Source organism: Tuber melanosporum, assembly GCF_000151645.1.
Source record: "Tuber melanosporum whole genome shotgun sequence assembly, scaffold_4, strain Mel28".
Classification (NCBI taxonomy): Eukaryota; Fungi; Ascomycota; class Pezizomycetes; order Pezizales; family Tuberaceae; genus Tuber; species Tuber melanosporum.
The window spans coordinates 536,138-549,776 of NW_003299084.1; positions in this window are offsets into that span (position 1 = coordinate 536,138).

Consider the following 13,639-nt stretch of genomic DNA (forward strand, 5'->3'; position numbering starts at 1 on the left):
ATCTAATTTTATTTAAACTAGTACCACCAACACTAGCATACGAAGAGCCTTAGGGCCAGGCCCCCAGGTTATTGCATCCCAGATACCACTAACCACAAACTAACTAAACCTCCAACCCTGTACCTCAACATGCCCGTACCATGCCCCAACATGAACATTAAATACAAAGCCATCAAGGGTGAAGAAAAGTCCACCTCAGCTCAGCCTACCTGCCAGTGAAGTTACTCGTACAAAATACAAAAGTCCACTACTGCCACCTGAAATGTGATCTGGTGATAACCTCCTTCACAATAGAAACCTACCCAGGTGCCCACACTCAACGATCCCAGGACACCAGGGATACCCCACCAACCACTCAAGCACCCACCCCTATACTTAAACAAAAGAAACACCCAGAAATCCGAGTGGATAGACTCAAGGGAAAGCTGACTAACAGGGCGAGGGCACCCTATGTAACCGGTATGGGGACTTGGTTATTATGTTTTGTTTTAAGTATCGCTTTGATACTGGATTTGTTTTATGTATCGTTTGATACTTAGTTTTGTTTTATGTTTTGTTTTAAGTATTACTTTGATACTTGATTTGTTTTGTATATTGTTTGATACTTAGTTTTGTTTTAGGTTTTTTTTTAAGTATCGCATTGAGACTTGAGTTGTTTTACCAAAGTGTATCGCTTGATACCTTTGATTAGTTTCTTTTATGCTAGACATGAACAACAATTGTGTATTTAAAGACCGCCTGTTTCCATGATGGAAAAGGCAGACTTCGACAGACGGTATTTCAATATACTTGGTTGAACAGTTACCTCTTGATTGTCAGTACACTCTCGAAGCCTTCTTTAGTTACCAGCTCTCTACTCCTCTCTAGTAGAGCAAGCCACCTGCCAACTATTGTAATATTTACCAATTACGTGATTAGTACCTTGCGATCAGGTTATATTTTTTTAACCTCAGTAAGTAGTTAAGAACCTGTATCTGGATTTACGTCTGATCAACCTATCAATATCTACATCCAAGCACTAGCGGAGAGAAGAGGCAGAATCAAGGTATATTGCGCTTAGTCTCAAAACCAAAAACGAGTCTTGGACAACCAAGAGTGGGAAGCAGATCCCGCGGCAAGACCTCACAAGAAAGAAACAACCCTGATTCTCTGCTAAGGAGCCGGAAGAACATGCAAATATGCAAGCCCCACAACCTCCAGGAGAATTCCCATGTACCCCAGCAAAGAAGCCTACCTTTGATCCCCCAAACAACCTGGAAACCAGTAGTGAATCAGATATGGCTAGCACTGGAGGAGGACCTTCATGAGGAGGAAGGTCTGGAGTATAATCTGAAAAAGAGGAGGAACTCAAAGTACTTTTTTATTTTTTATTATTATCATCATGTATTCATTGTTTAGGTACAAGAACTCGCATGCAGCGGTAGCTATGGTGTAAACAAAACCTTAATCCTAAAGCAAACTAAAAACAAAAGAAACCAAACCAGTTCCTCTAACAAGTGCGAACAACTCATATCACAAAGCACATAAAAAGCTAGGTATAAAGGGAAACATTCAAACTAAACCATAGAGGAATCCTCTAAGTAAGGAAACCAAACAAGTGTACTTTCGCCCCATGGTTCAAACTGAAGGCGATGGGCTGAGTGGGAAAGTGGGACTCCCAACAGGTCGGGCCACAGAGGAGGGATCTCTGAGTGCAGGCATGTTCTGTGGGAAGCCAACTGAGGTGGGGGAGATGTAGGTGGAGAGGCCAGGAAGCAGTTCCAGAGATGTTCAAATGGGTTCCCCTTCGTCCAGGCACTCGACCGTGGGGAGGTGGGCGTCTCTGGCTCTGTTATGGGAGGGGCAGTCGAGAATGGTGTGGTGGAAAGACTCAGGCTCCTCCTCGCAGTAGGGGTACGTGTCTGGGGCATCTGGTTCTCTCCAGGAGCGGTGGGGGGCCAGGTAGCTCTTTCCTGACCTCATCTGGTGGATTCTGCCTGCCATGAACTTCCCCAGTCCCATGAAGGGGTGGGGCGACAGCGTGGGCGAGTAGGCATATCAGGGTGGTGGTGGGTATTGTTTGGTCTAAACGTTTAGGAGAACCTGACAGCAGCCTCTCTTGAGGGCTTGGAACAGGGGGTCACCAGGGACCACAGGGGGCGGGGGCCCAGGGAGGAGGGCAGGTAACGCAGGAGGGACACAAGAGAGATGACCAACAAGCTTGTCCATATGGTGGGCTATTGCATCAAGTGGGAGATGCCTCTGTACCGGAGATGATAGCTTGGGGGTTTTCCAATTCAGGGGCCTGTAGCCCGGCGTAAGCCCCACCGTCAAGGTGCGATGGTCCTCAGGTGAGCGGTAACAAGAGGTTGCAGGGAAGGAATAGTGGAGTCGTGCAGTGGCCGGATTTCTTTCCGGGGGGAGGCATACTATCCTCAGTGCCGCAAGGTGCTGACGATGTTCAATAAGGCAATGTATCGGTAGCAGGGCTGACTTGCAGGGGAGGATACCGGTAGGTGTCTCTGAGAAGCAGTTGGTGACCCATCGCTGGACCTGTCTCTAAAAGACAACAAGATGGTCTGTCATGGTAGCTGAGGATGAGAACATATCTGCACCAAAGAGGAGTATGGGTACGAGGCGGGAGGATGCTAGCCTGTGGGAGAGGAAGGGGGCGAGCCCCTTACCGGGACCCGATAGCCTTCTAAGTATGGAGAAGGTACCTTGGGCAAGTGCAAGACATTTCAAGAAATAGGTGTTAGTAGCCCATTGGAGGGAGGATGAGGCAGGCTCAAACCAATAGCCGAGCCCACGGACCATGCTGGAGGGGTAACAAAGAAGTCCATCAATGACTATGGGGAGTTTGGATGCGAGGTCCATTTGTCTGAGCGTCCTCCAGTTCATGAGTTCAGTCTTAGGTACAGAGAAGCAGACTCCAAGATGCTTGCCCCATTGAGTCAACATCTTGACTAGATGTTGGAGCCGCTGAATATTCCTCCTGTAGGAGTTGGAGGCAATGGTTACCGCGAAGTGGTCCACATAGGACAGGATCAACCCACGCAGTACTGGAAAGTGCAGGGATGAGACATAGATGACAAACAGAAGAGGTGATATTGGTAAGCCTTGTGGGGTGCCAACCTGAACTGGTTTGAAAACCTTGGGTGATCGCTGGAAGATGATTTGGCACTGCCCTCCCGTCAAGAAGGACCTAACCCAGCAGCGGAGGTATGGAGGTATGCCCTTCGATCGCAGCATATGGAAGAGGTCATTTGGGGAGATATTGTCAAAGCCTCGCTTGATATCAAGGAACAAGGTGGACGCAACCAACTGGGGACGTTGCAACGTTTGAACTTCGTGAGCCAGAGTCGCATAGGCATCGAAGGTGTTGAGCTCTGGAAGGGAGCTGCACTGATACGGGTGGAGCAGGCCAAGCGATCTAGCTAGAGGTGAGAGGCGGTTTGCGATTATCCTCTCCTGTATCTTAGAGACCGTTTCAAGGAGGACAATTATCCAGAAGAAAGCAGCAGTATCATAAGAGGGCTTGCCTGGTTTGTCCAGCACTACACCATTCACCATCTTGAGCGATGATGGGTGGAAACTGATGAAGACCAGTGGAGAGAGGAGTTCAACCAGCAGAGAGGGACAGGATATATTAACCTTTTTCCAGACAGAGTACGGCAAAAGGTCGGGACCAGGGGCCGAGGAGGACGAGGACTTGCTGAGAGCTGCTGTTATCACATTATCCAACAGGGGGGGTGCATCTTTGAAGACCCTGAGAATAGGCGGGCAGAACGCGGGGGGTTTAGGAGGGAAGAAGTAGGAAAGCATGGCGTCATTCAGCTCCATGGGTGAGGTTGCTGGTGGAAGGGACGGGAAACGTTCTGCGGGTTTACCGAAGGTGAACCTCTTGGCCGTCCACACATTTTGGGGGATAGCACTCTCAAGGAAACGTGACCAGTGCTCCTTCTTAGCCTTCTTGATAGCCTTGAAATAGGCATTTCTAGCCAGGCGAGCAGAAACTCGGGTTTCATTCAAAGGGGATATAGGGGCCTCTCGGGCACAAGCATAGTGGACTTTCCTCAAGTCAGACATGGTTTCGGACCACCAAGGCTTAGATCTTGTGGAGGGCTTTTTCATTGGTGTATACCTGGCCAGGACTAACCTTATCCTGCCAAGGTTGATGTCGAGCCACGAACTAAGTGCTTTCGGAGTCGGGAGGGGTGGCCGTGGCGGTATCGTGAGGGAGCCGAGATCTTCCAGGATCTTGGTCCAGTCGGTAGCTTTCCAATGCGGCATAAGATGAGGGGGGAGAGAAGTGGGAACGTCAGTGTTATAGATATCGGGACGTGATCCAACCCTGTAGACTGGAGAGATACATCCTATGTTTCCACGAAGGGTATGAGGTACTGGTTGGTGAATGCCAAATCAAGTACAGATTGCGCATAGTCTTGGTCTAGTGAGAATCGAGTAAAAACTCAGGGAGTATTCAGGAGGGGGAAGCAGTGTTCCTGGGACAGTTCTGCATATGGGGTGGAGGTTCAGATTTCCCCTTTCCGTACAGGCCGGTCTGGATCCCATTGGGGGGGGTGGATATTGAAATCGCCCACCACGATGGTGGGGATGTCGAGGTCAGGGTAAGCTTCCTCTGGGGAAACAGAGCGGTATAGCGACGATATCGTCCAAAGGGAATAAAGATTAGCCAGTCGAAACCTCTCATAGGAGGAGTCAAACAAACCAAACGGGGTGTAAACATCCACTGCCATCAGGGCAGAGTTGTCGAAAAAAACAGGAACCAAAGAAACAACATCAAAAAAGGAGTGTAGTGCAAATACTGCCACCTGTGGCTTCTCCCCTAGCGCTGTGAGGGGAGAAAAGGATCTGAAGCCAGCGAACTGTGGAAGTTTTCCACTAAAGAAGAGAGGGTCTTGAAGGGCAACAAGCACAGGAGGGGAGGGCAAAGCGACTAAAGCATTAAAGAGTGAGAGAAACACATTCCAGCTACCCATGCAGTTGTGTTCAACGAGGGAAAAAGAGCTAGTGCTCTGTGGAGGAGTAGTAGAAGCCAGGAAAGGAGGGGGAGTAGAGCGGTTGTCTCGCATTAACGGAATCAACCCTTTGCTGGTTTAGGCACTTGGATGGAAGTGACGTCCTCCTGGGTACGGGAGGGGTCAGTTTCTTGGGGGCGTGATGGGGTGCTGGGGACTGGGAAGACACTTCCAGGTCTTCTGAACAGGGTCGAGAAAGGGAGGTCGGGGGGGACGCTAGCGGCGAGGCCATCTCCCAAGTCAACGGAAGGAGCAAGGTTCTGCGTTCGAAGCGGTCTGGTGGAAGGACCCTCTCCTCCATCATCCTGCATATCCATTTCTTCTTCTCCTGGGAGAGGGGACTCGGAGGAGGGCAGGGGAGTGGGATTTGGTTGTTGGGTGTACGACTGATTGAAGGCAGGGTGGGCGGAAGAGCAGTTGGTACAAAAGGCGATGGAGGTGGGGCAGCATTACGCCACTGGTTTGTGGTTACCACCTTTGGGGCATGTCGGGTTCTGGCAGCGGTGAGTCGTCTTTGAATGGCTGAGTGCTCATATTGGGCAGACCGGGTAGTCGGTCTTGCATCTGAGTACTTGGTGGCCGTACCACCAGCAGTTCTTGCATTGAGTGAATTTGTTCGTAGAGAGGGCTCATTCAATCCGGCAATGTAAGGTGAAGAGGACGGCCCTGCCCACCATCTTATCCACATCCAAGGGCGCGACCGTGACAATACATGAGGTGTTTACCTCCGAGAGGCGAATCTCCTCGTCTTGAACGAGGAAACGTGCTCAGAGGATCCGTACTTCCTTGACATTTAGAGTGGAGTCCCTTAGGGACCCCAGCAGGGCCTCTTCATTGTCAGGAAGGAATAAGACAGGGAGAGAGTGGACCGCTAGCTGCACCTCGTTGGGTACAAGACGGAAGCAGAGGTAGGGGTTTTCGCCCACTGGGTAGGCTTTGTTAAGATGGGAGGAGAGGGCTTCGTAGTATGGTGCGTATGCGGTGGCTGGAGTGTGAGGATCGAGGGCAAAGAGAGTTACTGTGCTGCAGTCATGGACTTTAGCTTTCAAGGCTTTTGGAAGGGGGCAGTTGGCTTCTTTAAGGACTGTTGTCACGGTGTGAGGGAAAGCAAGCTGCTATTGCTCTTCTCAGGGTGTGGTGAGCAGCGAGAGATTGAGGGACAAAGAACCTTCTCTCAGCAGTGGGCAGTGGCCTAGGAGCAGGAGGACTAGCCGGCCTGGGGACCGTTTTCGTGACTTGTGCTGCTGAGGGGGCTGAGCTACCTTGTTTCTTCTTGGCCCTTGAGGGCCCTGAGGACGTGGCCTCAGAGTAGGATGTTCTGGTCATGCCAGGTGGGGGGTCATCTGGGTTGGAGATGCTGTGGAAGAATTCAGCCGGGTTGGGGTACTTGCAATCCCTCTACTGCTGTACTTCCCATGTCCTGGGATATTTGGCCCCGTAGGCAGCAGGGTTGCCTCTGTACTTGCTTATCACTGTGTCATAGTTGGGGAGATCGGGGTACTAGAATGCCGGGTATCCCAAGAGTAGCACCTCAGGAAGAGTGGAGGCAGGGGTGTTAGTGGCTGGCTCTTTACCCTTTCAGCAAGGCCGATGGAGTGGGGCAGTGGGGGCTAACACAGGTGGTTGGAGTGGAGGAGCGGGATTTGCCACCAACCTAGGGGACAGATATCTGATGGATGCTTAGAGAGAGTCCACAAAGCTCGCCGAAATGTTGGTGGCATTGACCAGGATGTTGTTGGAAGGAAGCGTGTTGGCAACCTGGGATGATCGGTCATGAATTCTCATATTGAGCTCATCGACAGTTCGGGAGGGGGCGGACATGCCATGCATGTGAGAGGAGACAAGGGGAAGCAGGTAGTATTCTCTAGTAGAGAGTTCCAGTACCTCCTGATGGGAGATGAGGGGTAGGCTTTTAGGGGGCCAGTCTAGAAGGGCTCTCGCAGAGGGGATTAGCCTGGCTAGGTTCTCGTGAATAGGGAGGATTGGGGCAGCCGACGACGGTTGCGAGGGGGGGTGGGAGGCGGCGCCCTGGTTGGAGACAGGCGTGCCAGAATGTGAGTGAGTACAAGGGTCCATTGCCTAGCAAGGAGAGACAGTCCTTGGGCATAGGCTAGGAGGATCTTTTAAGTTCAAGGGGCTTGTTCACTAGATGCAGATGGTGTTGAGAGTAGAAGTAAAATGTATGGGGGGGGGCAAAGAAGAGGGCATGGAGCATGGAGGAACTCGAAGTACCAGAACCCCCTAAGTTCAAACTGCACCTCCCGGCAAAGTTCACAGGAGAAGGAGAAGACCTCAAGTTTGAAGCTTTCAATCGATAGGCAACTGATCTTACACACTACCTCCTTCTACAAAAAATAAATGTGAAAAACACAACAACTGGACTATACATTGGATCATTCTGTGAAGGAAAAGCACTAAACGCATACAACCAATATTATAAAAAATACGGCAGAAATCTATGATTGAGAGAATCCACTGTGCTCGATTATGTCAAGAACCAATTCTAATCCTCTATCACCAATGACCTCTTATACAACAAATTCAACCAACTTCACTCAGTTAATAGAGCACATGTTAAAAGAATCACAGACATAGCTACAGATCTCTTGATATACAAAGACCGAATGAAGACAAGAAGCATCTCCAATATATCCTTAAGTGGCAATTCTACGATGCTATGCACCCTACCCTCTGACGTGAGGTAGAGCTACTCAAGGAAGATGACGATGATATGTTAGTAATAATCACAAGAGCAGAATGAAAGGATGCCATCCTCCTTGAAACTAAGGCATACAAGATACAGGCATCCACTAGCAGTAATATACAATCAAGACACAAGCTCTCCAACAACTCAGAAGAAGACACTCCATGGCCTTTAAAGAAGAAAACAAAATTCACCGAAGAATCATGACGACACAACGGAGAATGTTTTGAATGGGGAGAAATAGAACACGAGGCAAAGAATTGCGCTATGAAGAAGGGAAAAGGAAAGGCGATTATGCAAGAGATATCGGCCCATAATATTGAGGGCAATAGTGATGATGCCCAATCCAGTGAATATGAGCAAATCTATACAGGATACTAGTATATCGATGTGGAATACAACAGTGTCACACCTTCCACTATATTGCAGACACATACCATCCTGATCAATGGCAAAAGAGCTCAAATCCTATTCAACACTGGCGCCATTGGAAGGGACATGATCAGTAATGGTTTTGTGTCTGTCCATAGACTCCCAACCCGAGACCTTAACCATCCCATACCAGTCAATATGGTCGTAAAGGGATCACGATCCACTAGCCATAAAACCTGTTAGGCTATTATCCGACTTGGTTCCACTACTCTTCCCCCACAGGAGATGCGGATATGAAGCCTGGTCAAATACAATACCCTTATTTGAATGCCATTCCTAAACGGACACTAAGCCTGAATCAAATGTAGAGAATCTACTATCGACTTCCCTGAACAGAAGGTCAGAGTCTCATGTAAACCAACAAGTGGAAAATATAGTGCGGTAGTCTGTGAAGCAAGTGCCTAACGCCTATTGGATGAATACTCTGATGTTTTCCCTGATCAGATCCTGGAAGAACTACCAGCTATGAGGGAAATAAACCACTATATCAGCCTAGAGGATCCCTGCAATCTCAAGAACCAACCTACCTACTGTAATGTGTTCGCAAGGTGCTAATCACATTATCGGAAATGCATTCGATAGTTGGCAGGTGGCCTACTCCTCCAGAGAGGAGGAAAGAGCTGAGAACTAAAGGAGGCTTCGAGGGTGTACTGAGGAACATAGAAGTAACTGTTCAACCAAGTATATTGAAATACTGTCTGTCGAAGTCTGCCTTTTCTATCTTAGAAACAGGCGGTCTTTAAATACAAAATCTGTTCATGTTTAGCATGAATGAAACTAATCAAAGGTATCAATCGATACACTTTGGTGAAACTAATTAAGTATCAAAGCGATACTTAAAACAGAACATAAAACAAAACCAAGTATCAAACGATACTTAAAACAAACCAAGTATCAAAGCGATACTTAAAACAAAACATAAAACAACACCAAGTATCAAACGATACTTGAAACAAACCAAGTATTAAAGTGATACTTAAAACAAAACATAAAACAAAACCAAGTATCAAACGATACTTAAAACAAACTAAGTATCAAAGCGATACTTAAAACAAAACATAAAACAAAACCGAGTTCCCGTACCGGTTACACCTACTCTATTTCTGACAATTATAAAGACCCCCTATGTGATTGAATAAACCAAAATCAAAAATGAGGAATCCTGTACTGAGCAGAAGCACTAGGTGCTGCACCTATATTTGCCCAACACAAGTTGGATGGCAAAAGAATTCGCCCCGTAGTTGACCTGAAATTATGAACTGAAAAATTCAGTTATGGACAGTCCCGCAATCCCAAACCAAACCCTGATCCTGAATGCAGTAGGATGGGCAAGATTCTGAGATAAGATTGACCTAAGCAATTCTTATTTCCAGACAAGGTTAGATCCAGAAAGCGAACACTATAACAGTTTCAAGACATCTTTCAGAACTTTTATTAGATAAGTCATGCTCTAAGGAGAATTGAATTCCCCCACCACCTTCATGCACATAATGGAAAACCTACTAAGCGAATACCTCCACCATCTTGTTTGAGTTTACATTGATGACATCCTTATCTTCTTCAACTCCGAGGAAGAACCTGCATACTATATCGGTTTATTGTGTATCAAACTAAGGAAAGCTAAATTCTATACCAGCAGAAACAAATCAACTCTGTTTGATGACAATCTTGATATCCTAGGACATATAATAGACGACAAAAGGATACATTCAGCTACTGGAAAGATTACCTGTTTGACACAATGGACAACTCCCAAAATCAAAAGGAACCAATCCGGTTCCTAGGACTTGTCAATTCCATCTCTGAATTTCTATCACCCTACACCACAGTGACTGCACCTCTCACTGACCTTACCAAAAATACAGAATTTATTGGTACCCATACTCATGACGAAGCCTTTACTAACATCAAGGAATTAATTAAGAATATCAAGGTTATATAACCTATCTATTATAATAAACCAGAACTAATCTGGCTGATTACTGATGCATCGGATGTTGGAATTGGACCATGGGCTGGTGATGGACCATCGCATGAAACGGCAAGACCAGCAGCATTGCACAACAGGAAGTTCACTAATTGACAAATGAACTATGGAACAACAGACCAGAAAGTGCTTGCAGTAATCGATGCCCTTACTGCTTTCAACCACATATTGATGGGTAACACATTCACCATAGTTGCTGACAATCAACCCCTCACTAACTTGTGAACCAACAAGATCTCCGACCAGAGAAGAACACAATGGATAGGAGAAATCAGCAAATACGATGCAAAAATCATCTACACACCAGGAAGAACCAACTATTTAGCTGACGCACTATCCCATATTTATAAGAACCAGACACTCCTGGACCCCCATCTTGTATATGATCATGCAAGATAAAACAAAGAGGGCCCTGACAATACCTCGTATGAATAAGAACCAACTTTGGCTACTACCAGTACTGCCCCTCTGTAACCGGTACAGGTACTTGGTTATTGGTTTTGTTTTATGTTTTGTTTTAAGTATCGCTTTGATACTTGGTTAGTTTTAAGTATCGTTTGATACTTGGTTTTGTTTTATGTTTTGTTTTAAGTATCGCTTTGATACTTGGTTAGTTTTAAGTATCGTTTGATACTTGGTTTTGTTTTATGTTTTGTTTTGAGTATCGTTTGATACCTTTGATTAGTTTCGTTCATATTAAGACATGAACAGATTTGTGTATTTAAAGACCGCCTGTTTCTATGATAGAAAGGGCAGACTTCGACAGACAGTATTTCAATATACTTGGTTGAATGGTTACTTCTTTGTTCCTCAGTACACCCTCGAAGCCTCCTTTAGTTCTCAGCTCTCGCCTCCTCCCTGGAAGAGCAAGCCACCTGCCAACTATCGTATCTATTACCGATAACGTGATTAGCACCTTGCGAACACGTTACACCCTCCGTCTGTTCCTTTTTCACATACAATGTATTGGGCAGCTGGAACAGATTGTGGAAAAGAACTCACCGATAAATGGAAGGACAATTGCACCCTCTGCACTTCACCTCCTTATGAGCTTGAACAGAGCAGGCTCCATTGGTCCCACTGCTCCCTCAATACCTGCCCCTTCTACCAGACTGAAATCAAGATTGGCAACAGATACCAGAGACTATACTATACCTCTGCTAAAAATTCTAAAAACACCAGTTTCGACACTACTGAAGGAGCAGAAGAGATGATGGATGAGGTTAATGATAGATCGATCCAATCCCTCCTTACCTTTGATCCTGCACCAAGACGATACCAGGACTTGAACAACTTGAAGAAGCAGCATCCTACCTGAATGAAATATCCTATCTACACCTCCCGCAGTCAGCATCACTATCCTCACCTCCCATAATAGATTTCTGACCATTATTTGGCAGGCCCTTGCAAGTATACAATAATGAAACTATCATTTCTGCCATGCCACCCACTATTCCTGAACATCACTGACAGCTCTATGAAACCTTTGCAGAAGAGGAAGAACCTATAGCACTAACAAGAGGATATCTCATTGAGAATGAATGAGATGTTAGGTCAACAATGAAGGAATTGACCGCCTCCTTCCGAAGCCAGATAATAGCAGGATACTGCCATGATCTAATCTATTTCAAAGCTATGGACAGCCCCAGACATGGAGATCTCACCCCCTATAACATATCCAACGGAATGGTCTCTACCAGCACTCGCTATGGTGAACATTGCTTATACATACGAAAGGACCACATGTTCGATGGAATAACTATTAGGGAATATGTCATTACTGGAATCCACAATAAAGAACAGCAGAGTGCTAACTGCAACCTCCAATATGTTGCAGAATATATTTACTGGCCCGCAATGCCAAACAATTTCCACAATTTCATCAAGCAAGGTGAACTCTACCAGGCAAACAAAGAACGAATGCAACTACCTAAAGGGAAAGCACAGACAGTTCAATTACCTTGCGGGATTTTCGAATCTTTTGCTATCGACTGTGCAGAACTATTCAACAAGTTCTCTGGTTATGATACTATCTTGGCAGCGGTCAATCAATTTTCTGGATACCTATAGTTGATACCAATGAAAGTTACCAACTCCTCTAAAGACACCTGGAATAACCGCCAACGATTCCTATTTACTCCACATAGATACCTATTATCTATTGTCAGTGCTGCTGATCCATGCTTCACAGCCAGAATTTGGAAACAAACCTTGACTTCTCAGGCAATCAAGCATATTATGGCTACTCCTGGACATCACGAGACTAATAGTCAAGCCTAGTGTAAGATCCACGAAGTCAAGACAGGAATTTGGAACATGATCAATGAGAGATGGACCTACTGGGAATCTGCCCTCAATGAACTTGCCACGTGTGTCAATGGTGGATATTCAGAGTCCCTAGGAATATCTCTATACAAGGCAATCTCCGGCTGCCAATACCCACTCTGGCCTACAACCCTATTCAAGAACTGCTCTATTCCTGCCTCCAATGATCATATAAACAGCTCTGAAGCTATCTAAAATGAAGCTTGCCTAGCTGTTAAAGATGAGGGATTCCGTAGTACCACTACCGCCCAGAAGTGATGAGGCAAACATATACATATTCAGTCTGGCAACATGCTAATGGTCCATGGAACCAGGTTTATTACCAATGATGGATGCAGCAAGAAACTTCAACAACGATGGTGAGAACCTTTCAAGATCTGATCCTTTGATGAGCATACAGAAAACTACACTGTCCAGATTGACTGAGGCATGTACTGCTACAATACCGCTGTTTTCCACGCATCCGCTGTTAAACACTTCCACCATAATGACAATTCTCAGTTCCCTGGAAGAACTCATTCTTGACCAGCGCCTATGATCGTCAATAAGAAGGATCAATGGAAAGTTGAGGAAATCCAAGACCACCACATTTGGCATAGAAATCATCAGTTTTTGGTCAAATAGAGAGGTTACCTAACAAGGGAAAAAAAAAAGAAATAGCAGGGAACTGCTTGAATGGCTGGAGCATGCTATGGACATTGTAAACAGGTAGTTGGAAAACAACATACCAAATGTGTAACCGGTATGGGTACTCGGTTATTGGTTTTATTTTATGTTTTGTTTTGAATATCGCATTGATAGTTAGTTTGTTTTAAGTATTGTTTGATAATTGGTTTTGTTTTATGTTGTGTTTTAAGTATGGCTTTGATACCCAATTAGTTTTACCAAAGTGTATCAATTGATACCTTTGATTAGTTTCGTTCATGCTAGACATGAACAGATTTGTGTATTTAAAGACTTCCTGATTCCTTGATGGAAAAGGCAGATTTCGACAGACAGTATTTCAATCTACTTGGTTGAACAGTTACCTCTTTTTTTCTCAGTACACCTTGCAAGCCTCATTTAGTTCTTAGCTCTTACCTCCTCTCTGATAGAGCAGGCAACCTACCAACTACCGTACCATTACCGATCATGAAACGAGATCTCCTGGCCAGCTCTTACTTTCGCTGC